The sequence below is a fragment of the Glycine soja genome, chromosome 12, assembly GCF_004193775.1.
Source record: "Glycine soja cultivar W05 chromosome 12, ASM419377v2, whole genome shotgun sequence".
NCBI lineage: Eukaryota > Viridiplantae > Streptophyta > Magnoliopsida > Fabales > Fabaceae > Glycine > Glycine soja.
Window position 1 is genome coordinate 12,065,524 of NC_041013.1, and position 10,441 is coordinate 12,075,964.

The following is a 10,441-nucleotide window of genomic DNA, read 5'->3' on the forward strand; positions in this document are numbered from 1 at the left end:
AAGCTAAGATAATAGGTCATTAAGATTTGTGTTTAGTAATCTGAAATTTTGCAAACTTGGTTAATAAATTTGTTACTACTTCTTATTTACATGTGCTCTTTACCCATATGTTTGCAGTACAATTTGTATCAGTATCACAGGACTCACAGGACTGCAAACATTTGTACGGCCCATCTTCTGAACATTAAAGTGGTATTTTCTAGTATTATTAAAACGAAGAAGTTTTGCAGAAAAATCGTCCCACTTTTTTTGCATACAAATTTCATTAAATTTTTTATGTAAATCAGGTAACATATTGATATTATTATTAAAGTAATTTGTATTGATGATTGTCTTATTATCTTAAAAACGCATGTCAATAAATATATTATGGAGAATCTCTGTATAGTAAATGCACCAAGAAGCATGCTCATTGATTTTCATGTAAATTGTCTAGTTAACCAGGTTATCATGCAGCCCTTAATTGCATCATTAATTAGAAAATAGTCAAATAGAACTAAAATAGAAAAATCATATCTCTTATTTTCTCTTATTATTAAAGCGAAAAAAATCGTATTGATTAGAAATTAGTCATTTCTACAAGCAAATTTTGCTAAAAAATTCATGTAACATTGATATTGTTATTAAAATAATTTGTATTGATTACTGCCTTATTAATATTAAAAACACGTGCGCCTAATCAATGACTATATTATCGAGAATCTATGTAGTAAATGACCAAGATGCACTCCCATTGATTTTCTTTTGAAATGTCATGCCCGTTAATTTAATTTCATCTAAAATGTGTAGTTAACAAGGTAATCAAGGACTGCATCATTAACTAATATCCTTAATTTTCATTATTAATTAGAAATTAGTCATTTACTAATAAAACACCAACAAAATAACATTTGTTTCAATCTAACATTTAACTTCCTTTTTGTAAAAAATTGATTTAGTTCATTTTTTTTAATCATATTATTGATAGGATTTATCTAATAACTTTGTTAATATTTTTTTTTTTTCAAAAAATAACATTTGTGCATGTGACAAAACCTTCCTCAAAGGAAACATTATTAATGTTGTGTAGTTTTTCAAATATAAAAGAAAAGGAGGAAAAAAGAAATAAATGAAAGAAAAGGAGGAATAAAAGTCTGAAATAATCGAAGAGAGGAAGGAGAGGAAGCATATAAAAAGGAATGGAGAACCTCAATTTGAAATATAAAATATACCTTATTAAATAGTACCGTGTACAAATAAATTTAAAGGAGGATTTTTTTAATTACATTCAAAATTATATTAATAATTTTACTAGTTTTTTATATCATTGAAAAAAAATCTAAAATCAATTAAATGTTAAAAAAATAATTTATTTAAAATTTAAAACAAAATTGGTTAAATCTTAATTTAAATATTTATTTCATAACCGTTTGTAATATTTTTTGAAAAAGTTTAAATTTCAGATAAGTATTAATAACCGTTTTAAAATACCTAAAACTTATCATTTTAATTAATTCAATTAAAATATATTTGTAAAAAATTGTATTTCAATTGATTATAAATATTAAATATATTTTCAAAAATTGAAATTTTCAAGAAAGAATTGATAAAAAAAATTAAGATTAGTACAATAAAAAATACTTCTAAGTGATCAAATGATTATCTACTTTACTTTTATATTCAAAGCAGAATTTATTACAATTTAAAAATGAAATTTATTAAAAATCTTAATTTAATTACTTTATTTCATTGTTTCCTTGTATCAACAAAGCATTCGTAATGTTTTTGAAGTGAATAGAAGTAAGAGAAAAAGTTTTTCAAAAAAAGAAAGAAAAGAAAAACATATAAATTTTTTAAAATTTCTCCGGTTGTTTTTCTACATTGGTGATTGGTGATATATAATGTACTCAAACTATAAAAAATTATATAGATTTAAGGTGGTATAAATTTATAGTGGTCTCATTTAATAATATTATTCAATATATTATTAATGATATAATATTATTTATTTTAATACAAATAATACATGCTCATTAAATATAATACCTATAACATTTATCGTACATTCAAAGACGATTTGAAAGAAAATAGTTCACTGCATATTTAAGAAAAATACGAACATTCATGAATTAGATATATAATCTTAGAGTGATCTCTATTATTAGTAGTAAGACTTCTGACAATGTTTTAGGTGAAAACAAAAATTGTATATATATAGTGTTTGAATTTCTAAATGAATAAAACATGAAATATAAATAACATAACCACAATCAAAAATATATTTAACACATTTAGAATACAAAATTTCGAACAACTAAAATAAAAAAACCACAATTAACCTGAACAATAGAGCATACATGAGAGTGAGGAAGCAATCACCTAACATAATCTCACCTGAGTCTGAGAGTAACATAATCTCACCTGAGTCTGAGAGTAAGAGAGAAAGAAAAAAGTTTTAAAATGATTATTTATAAACTATCTAAAAATGCTTATCAAGGGAAATTGTAGTAAATGTGTCTTGCAAGTAATCAACATGATTTATGAAACACAATTAATATTCTACTTAAGAATAATATTCCTAATTAGTAGCATTTGTACAAGAACAACTCGAGCCATGAAACTGCAGAAAGAAAAAAAAGAAGAGGAATTAAGCATGTGTGGTAAATAAAAGCTTAATTGGAGAACTAAATTTCTGTTTATGCTACATGCCACTTAATTCACGTGTATATAAAGAATTATAAAAATTTGTTAAAAAACTAGAGAAAAATACTAGTAAATGAATTGAAGACAACAAGAAAAAAAAAGAAGTGAAAAGAATATTAAGATGAAATATGTTAATATTGATATCACAAATCAGACACATTCACGAATTGATAGTTAAATTCCATTCCTTTACCAAATGATAAATTTGTAACATATATTTAGTAATGGAAAAAAGGAAAAATAAAATAATTAAGGCAACGATTCTACTTATGTTTGCTAATTTGTTTTTATCAAAATTGTATAATAAACATTATTAATGTGAGAAATTTAATTATTCATTAAATATATTTATTAAACAATAATATTTTATGAAAATAATTAATTATTTTTATTTTATATTTGTTTGTAACCTTTAATAAAAATTAAAGTATATAATAAACTATATAACTAACATGTATAGACAAATAATAAAATTTTGAATAAATTGTGTTAAGTGAATCACATTAAAAATAAAATACAGTATAGGAGAAAATAAATGAATAAAAAGTAAAGTTGCAACAATAATAGACTTTCTTTATGTCGTGTTAAACAAAAAAAAATATTGTAAGTCAAAGATATAAAAAAGTAAAGATTTTTTGTTGCTGAAAAAGAGAAAGGCTAAAATTATATACATTATTTATATTTACAATATAGTAGTAATAAAAGGAAAATATAAGAATATATATAAAGTTAAACAATTATGATCAAAACATAAAATAACATTACTGCAAACGAGAAATTAATAAATGAACAAAAATGATATTTGCAAATAGATCACAAAAGAAATAATAGAAAACAGAGTAAAATGATATAATAATCAATAGTTATGTAATATTAAAGTAGTGCCTGTGGGTTCCCAATCTTCGTTTCTCATTCCCTGTAAATAATCAATAGTTATAATTGTGTCTTTGTATTCTATTTTTTTGGTTCAAAAGATTAGGGTTATGCTTCAAAACACAAGAACCAAAACTACTTAAAAAATTCCAATTTACAGCAACCATAACACTAATTCAAAGAACCATAAAGGCATGAAAATTGAAACCAAAACTTGCTTCACAGTTGCAAATCAAAATTTTGTTAGTTTATTTTTTTATCAATAAATGTTAATTTGTTACCATAACCAAAATACATACATATTTAAAAGTTAGCCAATTACAATTTCAAAACTACTTAAAATTCTTTGGATTGTCCCAACATCTTTTACTTAAGTAAAAAATGCTTACAGAGTAGAACAAAAATCAATGAAGTAGAAATACAATAATAAAATGGTTGAACATTTTTTTCTGCTTAGGGATAAAAGTTCATATAAACATTACATGAAAAAAATCATCCCCGAATTTTTTATCCTTAAAAAATAAGGTGATAGTGCTTTCCAAAAAAAAAAAAATGGTGCATAGTAATATTGCTTATTCAAATATGCTCGCTAAGTTGCTATCTTATCCTCTGAAAACATTTCACCTTTGTTTTAATAATGCTAACATTCCTCCTCTTTGGTTCAATTTGCCAATACTTGGTCTTGCAGGCAATAAATTAAGGGTCAGTGTCTTCAAACTCGTCTTTTGACCCCAACCAGCCAAAAAAGAAAAACCTTCTAAATTTTCACAAAATGTAAAAGAAATTAACTAGTTTTTTATGTTGCAAATTTAGCGGTGTTATATATTGAAAATATATAGCACAATGGCTTATGCTCTCAAGTTTATAAAGTGATACCGAATACGATAATCTTGAAGTCATTTTATAGACAGAATTTTAATCCAATTTCACATCTCAAACAAACTAGTAACAGATTAAAATAAAAATAATGAATTTTCCACTAAACTTATCCTCACGTGTGTGTGGTCATGAAAGCAGTAGCAAAGGTACAACACCATGTTCTTAGAACACCAGATATTTTCTTACAATCTAACACATTTCCACTGTTAGATTCTGGTAATTAATAAATATCAATAATATAAAATATGTTAAATAAAAGCACACAGTTCTAGTACTTCGCAAAACTTGATGCTCCAGTCTTAACTGTAGCGCTGAACAACAACTACCTTGCCCACGATTTTCGTTTTTAGGAACATGATTCAAATAAACTACTGTAGACAAAACACAAAAACCTTCCATTACTATCATAGAACAACAAGTATGGTATCATCTTAATAAGCAATAACATGACGATCATATCAAATTTCATCTAATTCCTATATTTCTGAGGGATTTTACAGACGGAATATGGATCCGTCAGAAAAAATATCCCAAAACAAAACAACCCAACCCTAGGCATCTCTGCCACTCTCGTGGCTTTCCGGTTACAAAGATCGCACCTCGTCAAGGCTTTTTTCTTAACATAACGTTTCAATCACTTTATCTTAGTCACTCACTCACTCTATCATGTCAACGTCGCCATCACAGCCATATCATCCTCTGACCCACATTTGTGCATCCTGTGACCCACATTCGTGCGTCCTCTGTCAAGCCCACATACAAAGTATTCATTGTATCTTATCCTTCAGCTTTTGGGTGTTGTGTAAGAGCTTACTTTGGTTCTAGAATTTTTGTTTCTGTCTTTTGTTTTGAAGAGAGATGAAAGAAGGGAGAAAACAAACTGAAATGTCCTTGTTGGGAATCGCATCTGATAGAGGCGAATAGTTGTCGTAAAGAAAGGGGCTGAATCTAATGTAGAGGGTGTAGGATAAAACTATAGGAATTAGATGAAATTTGATATGATCAGAAATATTTAAATTTCCGATAGAAATTAATCCATGGATAAAAATTTGTTGGTAATTTTAACTTTTCAACGGAAAAATTATTCGTTGGCAATTCAAAAATTTTCGAAGGAATTTAATCCTTCACTAAATTCCATTGGTAATTTAAATATTTTTGACGGAATATTTTTCGTGAAAAATATTGTTGAAAATAACAATTTTTCTTGTTGTGAAATATCTAAATATTAAACGAGTCTAATACTGGGAGGACTATAAATTGATAAACTCATTAAAAAGGAAGTACAAAGGAGATATATTAGTACTTAGTTGTATTTAAACTATGTTATCCATTTTCAGAAAGAAAAAATATCTACTAAAGATACGGTATAATCGGATGCTCAATCTGACATGCTAAAAGAAGGTTTGTGTTTTGTAAAACATTCCATCTATGAGAAATGATCCCACACTATCTTGACTATGTAAATGAATAACTGCTACTGTGAATTGTTATTTCTTTGTTTTTGTTTCACTACTAGAAAAAACATTTTTTACGACAGCGAAACGACAACAATTCATCAAGAATCGTCTCAGTATTTAAGACAATAACAATTTTGTAAGTAGGGGTCTTAGAAGACTATCATTTTAAGACGGTTTTGTAAAAACCGTCTTAGAATGATTTTCTCTTTTTTTTTTTAAATACCTAGCTCTCGTTTTATATTCTCTGGCGCTTTGTATTCTTAATCTCCTTCTCACTCTCAATCCCTCTCAAGGGTTCCCAAAATGTTGCGAGAGAGCCGCACCTCTTCGTCGAAACCATGATCTCCGTGCAAGGCGACCACCACCACCACTACCACCATTAGCTGCAGCTTTCTGGCTTCGTCGACCTTTTCTCTCACTAGCCGGTGTAGTGTTGATAGTGATATACATATTCAGCAAACCGATTCTAATATTCCTTGGGGAATCAGCGAGAATCGCATTGGCCGCAAGACTCTTTGTGTACAGGTTGATCCCTCAGATATTCGCTTACGCAACGAACTTCCCGATCCAGAAGTTTCTACAAGCGCAAAGCATAGTGGCACCTAGTGTGTACATATTAGCGGCGATGCTGGTGTCCACATGGGGATGAGTTGGGTGGCGGTGTACGAGATTGGGTTGGGGCTGTTGGGGGCGTCGTTAGTGCTGAGCCTGTCGTGGTGGATAATCATGATTGGTCAGTACGTGTACATTGTGAAGAGCAAGAGGTGCAGACGGACGTGGCAGGGGTTCACGTGGGAAGTGTTTATCGGTTTGTATGGGTTCTTCAAGATCTCTGCTGCGTCCGCGGTCACACTGTGCCTAGAGACGTGGTACTTTCAAATTTTGGTTTTGCTTGCGGGGCTTCTCCCTAATCTTGAGTTGGCTCTTGATTCCCTTTCTATCTGGTAACTTCTTTTCCTACTTGCATTCATCTCATCAAACAATTGCATCTCTCATATTCAATTTTATAAAAAATTGTAAATTTAGTTTTTTTTCTTGATAAAATTCATCATTTATTTTTAAAATTTAAAGAGAAATTGAGTTGACATATTTTTCTTTTAAGAAAATTGAGAATGAAATCCATTGATATAAAAATATAGAACCTAGTCCAGATTGAAAATATAGAAATTAACACATATTTTTCCTTTTCCTTTTCCATTATATCTAGCTTTTCAGCATTTCTTATATAATTTAAGTAATCAGTAATCGAGTTTCATGATTTCTTCTTTGTCTTTCCATGATTGTTCCCTCTTGGCTTTTTTAGTTGGAATTTTGTCCTTTTTTACACAAAGAAAAAACAAATGTTAATCTTTTTATTATTTGATTCAACGGATATATATAGATGGTCTTAAGATCCTCCACTATCCTTTCTTTGGAACCTACTAAATGTTTCTGGAATTTTTGCAGCTAGATAATTTGGAACTTGCAGTTAATCTGGCTAATAGAAGAAACCTCCCTGGTGCAGAAGAATTGGTAACTTGATTTACATTTGATTAATATTGTGTTGTTAACAATGTTGCCAAACTATACACATTCATATGGACTTTTGAGACTTACTGATTTTATTGAGTTGAATGAATGCTTTACGAGAGCTAGAATATTTTTCAATTTTCTGGGGATATTTTTTCTGAAAAGCATTCCAGGAGTGTGATCTAGAACAATTATCAGCAAGGTGACTGACATAAAAGTTCAAGAGAATTATAAACTACATTATATGTGTTTGTGTAGTTTTTTTTTATGTTGAGTACTACTAGAAAGGTCACTTTACAACTTTAAGTTCAAGGTACCTGTTAGTCGTCATTTACGACTAACTTTTGTATAGAAATTTTTTATAAAATGTTTGTCTTTTCCCCCAATTTATGATTCTTTTTGTAGGTTTGTACATATTTTTAGGTTTAGTTTAATTTTGTTAAGTAGAAATGCCCAACATTGTGAATTTAATGTGTTTCAACTTCAATTTCAGGTAAAAAGGATGAAATTTGTGAAGGCTAGCAGCTGGTGTCTCACTAAGTGAGGCTTGTGCGCTTAGCGAGAATCATGCGCTAAGTGAGGCACTCAACCTGCTTAGTGTGGAAGCAAAGCTACCATGATGATTCACCAAGATGTTTTGATGATGCCAAAGCTCAAAGAGTTGTTTCAAGATTAAAGAATCAAGCATTCAAGATTCCACTCAAAGATTCAAGAATCAAATGAAGAAATCAAGAAGCATCAAGCCAAGTCAAAGTAGGTAGTAAAAAGTATTTTTCAAAAAACATCAAATAGCACACTTTTTGTTTTAAAAAGGATTTTTTGAAATCTTCTAAGTTACCAGAGTTTTTACTCTCTGGTAATCGATTACCATTTGGTAGTAATCGATTACCAGTAACCAAGATGGTTTTCAAACTGGTTTCAATGCTTTGCAACGTTCCAAAATGATTTTCAAATAGTGTAATGATTACACTATATTAGTAACTGATTACAAGTGAATCTGAACGTTGGAATTCAAATCCAATTGTGAAGAGTCACAACTTTTCATAAAATACATTGTGTAATCGATTACACCATTATGGTAATCGATTACCAGTGAATGTTTTTTAAGAAAATGTTATGAGTTATAACTCTTAACATGGTTTTCTCAAAAGGTATCAAGGTTCTATAAATATAAGACCTTGACACGCATTTTAAGAGACTAAAATACAATATACAATAACACAGAAAAACCTTTGCCAAATTCATTCTAAGTTTTTGTTCAATCCTTGAAGAAAGGAAAATTCTGCAAAAACAAAAACTGTGTTATCCTTCTGTTTTTCTCTGCTTCCTTTCCTTCTCCCTCTTGCCAAAAGAATTCAAAGAACTAACCGTCTGAGAATTCTTTTGATTCACCAAACAAAGAATTCAAATAACTAACCGTCTGAGATTCTTTGCCCAAACACTGAATTCAAAGAACTAACCGTCTAAGAATTCTGTGTAAGAAACGGGTAGCTTCTTGGTTATAATAGTCAACACAAGGGAGGATACATCCTTGGTGGTTCGCTTCAAGTAGAGGGTACATCTACTTGGTTGTTCAAAGAGAACAAGGGAAGGTACATCCTTTGTGGCTCTTTGCTTGTAAAGGATTTTTACAAGGAAAGGAAATCTCAAGAGGTTGCTTGAGGACTGGATGTAGGCACAGGTCGTTGCTGAACCAGTATAAAACTTGTGTTTGCTTTCTTCTTCCCTACGCTCTTTACTTTTCCGCTGTGCACTTTTTATTTCCGCTTTACTTGTGTCTAAGTTATTGGTTCTATTCTTTACTTTCTCATAACTTAGTAGTAAATCTTAATTGAATCTAGTAACATTAAGAAGGATAAATTTTTAATTAGTCAAGACACGTTTATAATTAATTCAACCCCCCTTCTCAATTATTTCGAGGCCACTTGTTCCAACACTTAGCGAGTTAGGAAAATCTGTAGGAGAATCTGAGAAGCATCTACGCGCTTAGCGAGTCATCAGCTCGCTCAGCGAGTCGTTTGTCTCTTCCCGTGCTAAGCGCGCCCAGCTCGCTCAACGGATATTCACTAACTCATGCTAAGCGCAAAAATGGCGCTAAGCGAGCCTTTGATGACAGAAAGCCCTTTTTAAGGCTGACGTTGGAAAAATCAAGGGAGGAGTCTAGAGAGTCTGAGGGAGGTTAGAACAGAGGCGCAAAATAGAGCAAGGAAGCCAAAAATCTCAACTTTCAAGAGGATCTTAGGTTTAGGAGTAATTTCTAGGTTCCTAGAGGTGGAGGAGACATCCCCACCACTATGTAATCTGTTATTTTCTTCTTAAACCCTCATCTTGTAGCTGAAAAGTGTTGCCTTGTGATGGAAGGCTAAGTATCTCTGTTGGGAAATTTTGCTGAAACTTGAAGTAAATTCTTAACTATCTATTTAAAGTTTTTTTATGTGTTCATTGCTTCTATCTGCACTTAATTATTGCATGCCTTTGGTCTGATCATCCATTTGTGTGTAAAGTTAGTATTTTTAGCATTGGAAAATGTATTAATCCTTAGAACTGGATAGAGCAGGGCTAGATAACTGTATTGCTAGACATAGAGTGCAGGGTTTTAGTTTTTGATATGCTTTGATTGTAATGCTATTCGGTTAGGCTAAGCTCGACGAGACATCCGAGAACGGGGTCTAATTAGAATTAGTCCATTCACGTGAGGAATCGGTGTTTGGTATTTTAGTCCTCAACATAGAACATAGAAATAACATTAAATAAAGAAAAATATTTTAATTACCTCAAGCGTTCAGTAGAAGGACCCAACGTTTTAATCATATGTTTTCTCTCCCATTTTGATAAGCGTATTTGTAGTTCTTTTAGATTTACAACACATACATCTTTGATTTAATTATGTTTACATGACTTTATATCAATGTCTGCTTGTTGAATGAAACTTCACCTGAAGTAAGTTCCCTGAGTTCGATACTCGATTTCTTACCGTTTTATTATTACTTTAACGACTTGATACACTTTCTGATAAAGTTCGGGACTGTCCTAGAGTTCGA